The following is an 11,477-nucleotide window of genomic DNA, read 5'->3' on the forward strand; positions in this document are numbered from 1 at the left end:
ACTAAAAAATTACCCAATAATGATAATAACATAAATAAGTGACAAAGTGATCAAATAAAAATATTACAATAGAAATATATAACTCATAACTCAAAAATATTAGAATGCAGAAATAAACATCAATTTTAACCTAGGATCCACTTACAATGCACTAAATACATAATCTCAATATACTAATAGAAACAACTAAACCCTAAGATCCATCTCAAGCAGACAGGGGCTACAACTCATTAATAGTGAATCTCAAGTACAACCTCAAATTTTAGCTCTTCAAAGACTAATTCCTCGATAGTTGTCATATCTGAAATGGAAAAAGATAAGGTGGATAACAGGAGAGTTACCTAGTAAGAAACAAATATATCAAACTAACAGTCTCCTAAATATGAAGAAAATCATTCTAATACGACATCCTAATCAGGATTCGAATTATTTTAAACTTCACTGATGTGGAATCCCATGACTAATTATGGATTCTATGGTCATTTGTTGTACTTATCATGATTGGATGACTATTTATCTAGCTTAGGTTGACCATTAACTGTGATCATAAGGTACAAGTCCTTTCATGAAGTGTCAATACATTCAACTACTTTAGACTATTAATAATCATTGACTAGTCGTCTTCATCTATGTCTATCAGGTAAACATATGATTCCCGAATACATCTCTATAATTTTACAAACTATCGTTACATCACATAGTTTATCGATAAAAATATAGAGGAATCTCCCAAATCTCAATTGCGATACTACTCCCCTATGTATCTCATACTACATAGGAGTTTACCATCCCAATTGTATATCCTTGGATAGTATGTCACTCTGAAAATGACATGACAGATTATCCTAACAGGCATTTACAAATTCTTTAATGAATTTCAAAATAGCTATATATATTTTTATTTTGAAAACAATGTGAAAAAATAAAGAATATAAGTGTGTGGGATAGATATTCAATTTCCTACCATGCAACGATCCAACCTGTAAAAATAAAACAGTACACATTGCCTCACGATAACAAAATTATAAATAAAGTTGCAACCATTACCTCACGATAAAAGAAAATAAAATTTAACATTTGGATATTCACTCGTTACCACATGCAAATAATAAAAGTCTATACTCTCGTTGAAATAAAATCAAAGACGTTACATCTACAATACGATCCTTTTAAATTTTTAACAATTCAATTCATTTTTTTCTCAAGCTCAATCAAATCTTTGAAGAGATAAAAAGTGAATTTTTCAAGAAAATTTAAGTATCAAAACTCATTTTATAAAAGTATTTGAGAAAAATGATCAAAAATAAGTTATGTAAGCAATTCAAGGCAAGGTCATCGACGATCAGTCAAAGTTGTGAACAGTTGGTGAAATTTTGGCTAAGTATCAAAAAAGTGATTGTTCAAAGTTCTTCAAATTGAAAACGGATTTTGGAGATGAAACTTTTAATTAAGAGATTTAACATAATGTAATTTTTAAAGTTTAATTCGAAAGAAAAGTCTAAGAAGATGGGAGTTAAAAATATGATAAAAATATTAAAAGTTGTGTTTTGTTCATGAATTTAAAAATTAGATTTTGATTTGTTGAGATTTGAATTTTTAAACTATTTTCATTATTTTCAAATGGGAGTATTCCTTTATTTTCATTAAATAAATTAAAGTAATTCATTTACTTAAATATTTTTAATGAAGCTAAGATGCTGAAAATATATGTGCTGGAAGGGAAAAACAATACTGAAAAATCTATTTATGTCGGTGGCACCGATAGAAACTTTTGTAGATTGTAGGTTTCTGTCAATTGCGATTTCTAAATCTGAATTTCAATTTCTTTTCAATCCAAAAATAAAAAGAAGATTTTTAAAACATGTACTCATCCTTAAAATATCAAACAATAAAATCGATTATGATTTTTGTGAAAATATCATTTTTTTTTCTAATTTTTAACAAACATAATAAAGTTTTAGATTGAAAACTACGATGCACAAAAACTAAAACTCCTAGTAAGGTCAAGAAATTGTCTACTTTGAATCAAAAGCTACAAATCTACAATGAACGTAGAAGACTAATTTGAGTTGAATATCCCTCTCGGATGTGGTCGAAAATCCATCTTCTTTAGTTTCCCTTGAAATTTGCGACGAACCAACTAATTCTCTCTTCTACACCTAAATACAACAAAAATTTTATGTAGATGATGACCTAGGTTGAGAGTTGAAGGATGTTAGGATTTTCTCTAGGATTTTATTTTTAGAAGAACATGAGAGTTGGAGGAATTTTGTAAATTTTCAATTAAGTCTGATATTTATAATGTTTAGGGGATGTAAAGTTATTATTGGATTTGTTTTATTTTAATTAAAAAGTCTATATCCCAAATTCTATTTTAAATGAATTTATAGTATATTTTTCTTAATTTTTTGATATGGATCTAACGGTGAAATCAAAATTTTCAAATCTCAACTTCTAAAAAAATTTCTATTGATTTGACCTACGAATTTCCTCAAAATACATGTTGAAAATATGGGGTATTACAACAACAAAATCAATATTTTTTTCTCATGAGTGTTGCTTTCAAAATAGTAAAATACACTTATTTATAGAATGATTATTATGAAGTAGTACATTACTAATATGACCTTATATGAGAAGCAATTTTACTTGGTAGGCAGATTAATATCATCGTTTTTAATCACCCTTGGTAGGCAGATTAGTATCAGCATTTTTAATCACTCTTTGATTTATATTGTTACTCATTAACATGTCTTTAATATGTTTTTAACAATTGAAGAGTTCATGGTAAAATTTGAATGCAAGTAGTTGATGTGAAAATTAGAATGCAACCATGTCTTTAGGTTGGAAAGAAGCTTAAATTAGTTTAAATGAGTTTCAAGAAAAGAAACAATAACGCTTCCAATGAAAAAAAAGAGCAAATGATTGCTATTAATTGGGAATTTGATGGTGTTTAATCATTATTGCATGACAATCTCGTAGATGTTTATTTTGGTATATAGAAAATAAACTTATTCAAAAGTATATTTGGGATACTTATTTTTTAATGAAAGAGTCTGGATTCATTGGTCTAAGTTGGAGAACCAAAACATTTTTTTAGTTCTCCTAAATGCAACGTAGGACTATGATTGTCAGTTAAATAATCTATAAAGAATCAAGATAGATTGTATCTCATTTCTTTCAAAAATATTCTTGGAATTAATTATGATGTGAAGTACCAAAAGGATATAATGAATCAGGTTTATTTTGATAAATTTCTTATGAATGACCAAAGGAGCACTTTGGAGAGAGGAGTCATAGACAATGGAATTATGAAGTTATGTTTTCAATATATGATACAAAGTCTTGCAAATAAAAATGATGTTTTCTTATGAACATGTATTGCAAACAAACATCATGTTGTCTTATGATCTTCTTAGGAACAACCATTGGAATAAACGTCCCTCGAGACTAATGAAAGTGTATTTAAGAAAATGTTGATAAAGTAGGGGTGTGTGATAGATGTTTTGAATTAAAATTTACCATTTATGACCTAGAAATATATATATTTATCTGTTTGAAGGAAAAAATGACTTTACCAAAGAGATAATTATTTTCATATCTATTTATGTTGGTAAATCATATAAAAATTAACCAAAAAAAATATATGATAGGATATTTAAAATATCCTTTGAACTCCACAATAATTGTAGGTGTTTTTAATACTCATCTTAGTAGTTGAACTAATGGGATTTTTCAATAAGAGTATTGAGTTAGCCAAAGTTTTGGGGTGAGGTTCTAGAGTAATTTCATTTAATCATTGTATTGAAACTAGCTATAATAAAGTTAATTTTTTTTTAAGTTCATATGAAAACCAGACATGTCATTATGCAATACCTTGAGTTTTATGAGGTTCCCTTACCTATAAAATATATAATCTTGCTTATGTTTTCAATGTGAGTCGTGGTAAGAGAATGTTTTCCTTCAAATAAAAGAGTAAATAATTTCTTTATCATATAAACGAAGGTCTCAACTTATTAAGTTGGTGATTCATTCATTTGAAAATTATTTGCTACTTCTTTTGACTCTTGAGTCATCATACCACACGAATACAAATTATTTGTCATTTTGATTTTGCCACTCAATTACAAACCATCTCTAACAAAATTTGGCAGCTATAGACATCATATTTTCACACATGAATGATTTTATTAGACTTCACAAATGACTTAAATCATATGTAGGAACTCGATCACTTGATTTTATAAGTTTTCTTATTCATAGATTTCTTCCATTAATCTATACTTATTGTGAATACAAGAAATTACCAGGATAGCTTAATCAACCCTATAAAGGAGGCCTAATCCAATCCAAGTTTTAAAAAAATGTGAGTTTCAACAATTTTTTAACCTAAAAAAAAAATAGATGGTCAAGCTAATCTAAGTCTAAAAAAAGTGGCTTCAACAAATTTGAGTTCAAGAAATAAGGTTTCAAGTTGATTTTGTTAGCTATATAAAGTTTTTTTTTTTTAAGTTTGATCATGTGTTTGAACTATTTTTGGCCCATACCATAGGTGAATGAAAAATTAAAAGTCAAAGTAAACTTGAAGAAATCTAGGTTTTTTTTTTTTAGTTTATTAAATTTTCTTTTTGATTCACTTGCTTTGCTATTTAATTTTATAATCGTCTATTCAAATATCTATTACAAGAGAAAATGATGAGATTCTTGGGACATGTGTCATGTACATGTTGTCTGTCCATTGGATTATACAGTCTATAAAAGAAAGGGCTCTAGAACCTTTTAACACATACACACAAAATCCAGATCTAACAATTTTCAATTCTCTATATCTCGTTTATATTCCAGTAGTTGGTTTGGAATTTCTATCTCTTCCAAATAATGATGTAGCTATTGATTTGGGATTCTTAGCTCGTTAAATTAAGATTAAGCTAATTTGGGATTTTAATTTCTTTAAATTATGATTCAGTTTCTTTGGGCCTTTTTATCTCATTCAAATCTCTTTGATTTCGCACAAAATTATCATCTATTAGAGTACAAATCATCAACAGTTTGCAGATCTATTACCTAACAATGTTGTTTGGTGTGAGGGATAAGTTGTTAGATCTTGGGAGGTGATCACAACTTTCCTGACAACATATTCATCTAGAGTGCAAGGAAATCTCACCTTAAGGACAACGAGCCCAGCTCATGTCTTAATCTTTCTAAACGATAAATTTGTTTACCTTATACATATGTTTCAAAGAACAATATACTTGGCTGCTTGAATATATATTGCCACATACACAAGAAAGAAAATTCAAGCTAGTTTAAGTCTGAGAAATTGGCTTCATAAATTTGAGTTTGAGAAACGATGTTAAATCTAAAAATATTGTTTTAGCAAAATCAAGCTTGAGAAATAAGGTTTAGACTGGTTGAAGTCTAAGAGACACAATTTAAAAAATCTGAGCTCAAGAAAAGTTATATATGAGAAATAAAACTCCAACAAAGTTTGAACTTAAGAAAGGAAGTTTAAGTTGGTTTAAGTCAAAAAAATGTGACTCCAACAAGCTGAATCTAAGAAAATGTGAATCCAATTGATCCAAGCCCTGCAAACAAGGTTCTTGCAAATTAGAGATCGAGAAGCACTACTCAAGCCAATCCATTCTTGTCTGAAAAAAAGGATCAAGCAAATTCATTAAAATCTTGGGAATTATTAATCTCATATGCATATAATACACTATCATACACAAGCACATAATTTCAATAATTTTGATTTTTAATGTTTGTTCTCATTTTACCTTGTCTATGAGAGACTAGGTGATATTTCTTTTTACCTTCTTCTTCACCCTAAAAAATTTAGCAAAATAGGATTCCAACGTCAAAGTGACTACTTTAAAAAAAATGAAGTATGTAGAGCAAATAACTCAGAATAGAACTTAAGAAATGAGATAGCATAGTTAGTCTTCCTTCTTTCGAGATCATTTTTTTCCTTCTACCTATTCATATTCCTTGATATTTTTTAGAACAAGCTACTACACATATCTCTAGTCACTCTACTTAAAATAAAGGGACACCGAGGTAGTTTTTTGGAAGAGATCCATGAGTGAAGCTTAAAACGTTTTTGACAATCGTGATTATTTTATTGTCCATATGGTTGGCAAGGAAAAAAAGTTATTCTTCACGCTAACATGCTTACATATTTTTTTTCATAAACAAAGATAAAATCTTTGATTGCTTGCAAAGACTTCTTGGTAGTCTTGGTGCAAGCAGTAAATGATTCAGAGCCTTTCTTTTTCTTGAAAGTGCAAACTTCTCCATTTTTCCCAAGTTTATAAGAGAGTTTAAGCCCAAACTCAAAGTCTTTTCTATAATGATAAATAGATTAAGAAAGAAGGAGAGACGGTCCTCTTATCTCAATCCCTATGAATCGACAAAAAAAATCTGAGAAGATCTATTAACCAACAATGAATAGGATGCGTCTTAAATACAACTTTTGATCAATTTTAGAAATTCAAAAATCCAATTTCTTGTGACTGCCAATAAGAAAGACCAATCTTGTGTATCGTAAGATTTTTTTATATCTACCTTCAAAGCAATGTTATTTTCTCTAGCTTTTAAGTTTATGTCATCTATGATTTCATAAGTTAATATAACATTTTCATAAATATTTCTCCCATTGACAAAAGCTTATTGTTCAAGAAAAATTAAAGAAAGGAGAATCTCACTTAGTTTTTGAATGAAACTTGTTGTAGATTTTTCAAAAAATTGAAGAATTTCTCGACATAGGTTTTAGAATGGCCAACAATGAAGGATTTAACCCCTTTTGAATATTTTCAATCTTAATTGAGAAAAGAAATTCAAATGAATCTTGATATGGAGAAACAAAATTTAGAGTTTTTACTTCGATTGGGTCTTCTTAGAGGACCCAAGATTTGACCATGACCTTTTGTAGATGACTTTTTGCTTCTTCATTCTTGCACTACCCACATTGGAGTTCTAATTCGACTCTTTTGGATTAAAGATTGAGAAAGAATAGTCATTTCCTTTCTTTTGTGAAAGATTGATAACTAAAACCTATTATGCATGTGACGCCCTGCCAAACGCTAACACAAAGCCCCATGTCAGATCTCAAGGCACTAGGTGGCACCTAAAAATTTCGGCATGATCTTTTTTGTTCATGTTAACATTCCAAGGTGTTCAACCCGCACCTGATAAATGACATACAATCCTGCATATATACATACAAAATAGAATACTAGCGAAAGCTTATATACATCTAATAACATACGATAGATCAGAGTGTGGAAGAAATTTATATACAGGATTATACAGAAATTCCTCACACTAACAAAATTCCTAACACTCAGAACAAAATCTATAATACTTTTGGTATAACTGATACTATTAGGGGTAATAACCCCAGTACTCACCAGGTAATGGACTTTGATCGTCTATCTGACTTACCAGATGGCCCCCACTCGCTGGTTCTACGCCCACCTCGCCAACTGCAGGCTCTGAAGCTAAAAAAAATAGGAAGGAACGAGTGAGTAACAATGGTTATCCAGTAGGGAAACAAATAATTTTTGCCAATAACCTCTTCTAGCATGAACGAATAAACATACTAAATCATTTTAACATATGTAAAGTTTTACATAATAAACTACAATTAACTGATACATATAGCTAGGGATGAGCAACTAAACATTTTTAAACTGACATTACATCAATCAATAGTACTCACTATAGCATTTGTTTTATATACAAATATAATTGATCAAATAGAAACATTAAACATGTATTTTATTTTATATATCGAATTAAGAAAATAGATACATAATACACTATGGTGGAGTATTGGAATTAGAAAGTTGGGATTTACGACTAGATCGCTCTCAGTCGGGACATGATGTTTCATATTCTTTATTAACTTTTGGTTCCTGATTTTGTGGTCGGTCGCTGCACTTACTACACTTGGTTGACCATTTATCTGACTAAGACTGACTGTTTGACATGACGGTAAGCAATGGGTCTCTTTTCAATGTGTCAGAACGTTCGATTACTATAGATTGTTAGTGATCACTGACTAATTATCTTCGTCTATGCCTATCAGACATGCATGTGATTCCCAAATATACAATCCATTCGTATACGACCACCTTTACATTACAAGTTCACTGGTAAAAATAAAGATGAATAAATCTGAATTCCAATTGTGACTTCACTCTCATACGCGTCCTATACCACGTATAAGTTTGGTGGTTTCTACCGTACATCACCACTTTGGATGATATGACGCACTATCCCTTCACGCATTCACAAACTCTTTAACAGCTCACAAAATAGTTACATATATGTATTATTTTTATTTGAAAGTAAAAAAGAAATTAATAATACAAGGTTGAGAATGGATATCTAGTTTTCTACTATGCAAGTGTGGCCACTCGGCCTAAAATAAATAACAGAATAGAAAAGTACACAGCGCCTCGTGCTAACAAAAAATAAATAAACATGCAACCAGTAACATATACACAACACGACAATGTAAAATGCAAACATCATCCCTCGAGTGTGACTCTAACATTTTACCGTTTCATACCATTTTTTCTTTTTTTCGATTTTTACAATTTTCAATTTCTAAAATAAAATATCCACTTTCTGATATTCATCAACTCAATATGAGTTCATTGAATATTAAATCATTTTTCTAATTATGAAATTTATTTTTATCAATAACATTGAAAAAGTACCAAACTTAGATCAAAACGGGGTCCGAACGGTACACAAAACCCAACTGACGGAAATAACCCGGTGAAATATCCTACCTACATATAAGTTGTTATAAAATACAATTAAACATATCAAATATGCAAGTTCTGGCGTAAATTTGAAATAACCAATTGAATTTTATATTTTTAAAAACACATCACAAATTTTTAATAAAATCCTAAATGCAATTTTCACAATCTACGATTACTAATAGAAATTGAGAGTTTTTTACAATCTCTACGTGATAAAATAAAAGCGCATGCGCAAAAATCGAGACAGATCAGATTTCAAAGGGACTGATTTTTGAATCTGACTCGATGGTTTTGAAGTTATCGATGCCATCATCCTTTCTCCCTTCTGTGACGGATGATGGTTTGACCCCGAAATAGGCGAAATCCAAGGTCGAAGTTTCGAAATCCCCATATATAAATATAGCTTATTTTTTACGATAAGGGGTGAAAAAGAAAGTGAAACGAAAAAAAATGGAGTAGGTTTTGTAGAGAACGAGGCTGCTAGCGTTTCTCCCTTCTGCGTCAATTGTCGACAGTGAGTCGTTTGTCGCGAATCTGAGGTTGAAGATCGATAAAAAAATAAAATATTTCATTAAAAATGTCGCGGCTTTGGTTGGGGAAGACGATGAATATAAATTTAAAAAAAAAGGAAAAAAAAATTTTTATATAAATTTTGGGATGAAATTGGTATTTTATTTATTGTTTCGATCGATGATAACTTGACTATCTGAACTCCAAAATTGACAAATAAATATTTTATTTTATTTAATTTTTCATTCTGGATCTAATGGTATGATCAATTTCTAAAATTTTTATTTTTAACAAAAATTTACATTTTTGGCCTTGTGGGACCCTAAAATTGATGTCATTTTCATTTTTGACGATAATTCGATTTTTTATGCTCCAAAAATGATAAATAAATAGTCTATGTTTAATATTTTTTCATTACAAATCCAATGGTATGATCGAATCTTAAAAATTCTTATTCTAGTAAAAAGTTATTATTTTAGCCTGGTCCGACTCAGTAATTGAGGATTTTTCAACTTTTGTGTTTAAATTCGCATTTGAGTATGCTTACAGGATAAAGTATATTTTCTATTATTTTGAATCTAATGATAAGGTCAGATTCCATTAAAAATGATCAGAAACCTCCTAAAGGTTTACCCCTAAATCCCACTTTCAGAACTTTCTCAAAATTTTACTATTTGTTTTTCGAGATACAAATAAAAAACTCAGGGTTTTACAATGCAAGAACAATAGTTCAAGTTGTAGGCTTTGAACACGATCCATTAATACAAACACAGACCCAAATTTTGGTGTAATCCTTTGGAGTGACAAAGATTCTACAAAATCTTTATCCTTTTTCAATTTTTTTTTTGTTTCTTTAGTCAATGTGGAAGCTTCCTTGTATTATTCTATTCATTCCAAAATTGGCAAGTTTGCAATTAAAGAAGATTATCCATTATCCTTTGTTAGATCTACATCACAAGAATTTAAAATTTAAAATTTAAGTACCACATCTGGCACACTTTTCATATCAACAAGATCCTTGGCCAATATTGGCTATTTAACTTGGAATATCGAATCATGACTCGTTAAGAGATGATCCATATCATCATCTTCGTTGGGGTCTCATACGAAATTGGTTATACCACCATCAGCTTCTTCCTTTTACCTTCAACCGCCTGAAGACGAGGTTTAGGGTTAGGCATGTCCTTGATAACCATTTTTTTTTCTTTTATACTTTCTTTTTTGAAGCACCCATCATATTTGAACCTCAATCACCTTTTCTTTTTTCCTTGCTAAGCCTACAATCTTTCTCTAAATGACCAAGCTTGAAATAATTATTATAGTATTAGGGGACCATCATAGTTGATCAACTGCCAGAACCCACACAAATCTTGATAAATTCTTATCCTCTTAGGATATTTTTTTAGTAAGCCCAACAATACTAAAACTAGTGCTCTATTGAGTTTATTCTCGTGATTAGTAGCACAATCAATGGTAAGATCCTTGACCATAGAATCCAGGCTTCAAAGGTTTGCATCCTCATAGTAAAATAAAATAATGAGAGGTTTAAAAAAGAAATTTAATTGGGGATCATAGAATATTCTCTTTCAGATGAATAAAAAATGAAACCCATTTGAACGTACCTTCAAAAGAGCATTTCTAAGTGGCTTTTTTTTTCCAATTCTGTTTAAAAGATCTTATTCAAATCATTCTTTCAATTAGATCAATTTAAAAAAAAAAAAAGATTAGCTGTTGATAAATAATTGTTTCTCAACTGGTCTTTTAAGATTTATATATAATCATATATAGAATATATTATATTGTAATATATTATATTATATTATAATGATATTTATTTAATAATAACTAATTATCAATTAAAAAGAAATAACTAACTAAAAAATAAATAAAATAGCTTAATGAATAATGTTTTTGAAAAAGATCAAAACTATCATTAAGGCTATCCTTACTTATTTGACAAGTTTTGAGTTCACTTTATCGCATCCAAAGACATGATCTAGTGCCATAGGGATGTCGAAAAAAGAAATTATTTTTCAGCATTAGATTTTAATTTTAAAATTGGGAATTTGGTAGCCGTTCATTTTCAAAATATTAGATCAAGTTCCAAAAATATTATTTTTTGATCTATTTTGTTTTTGGGGATCAAAATTCTTCCATGAAATCTAGAGGGTTGTCGTATTAGATTGCTAG

Source organism: Akebia trifoliata, chromosome 1, assembly GCF_017979445.1.
Source record: "Akebia trifoliata isolate Shusen 1 chromosome 1, ASM1797944v1, whole genome shotgun sequence".
NCBI classification, from domain to species: domain Eukaryota; kingdom Viridiplantae; phylum Streptophyta; class Magnoliopsida; order Ranunculales; family Lardizabalaceae; genus Akebia; species Akebia trifoliata.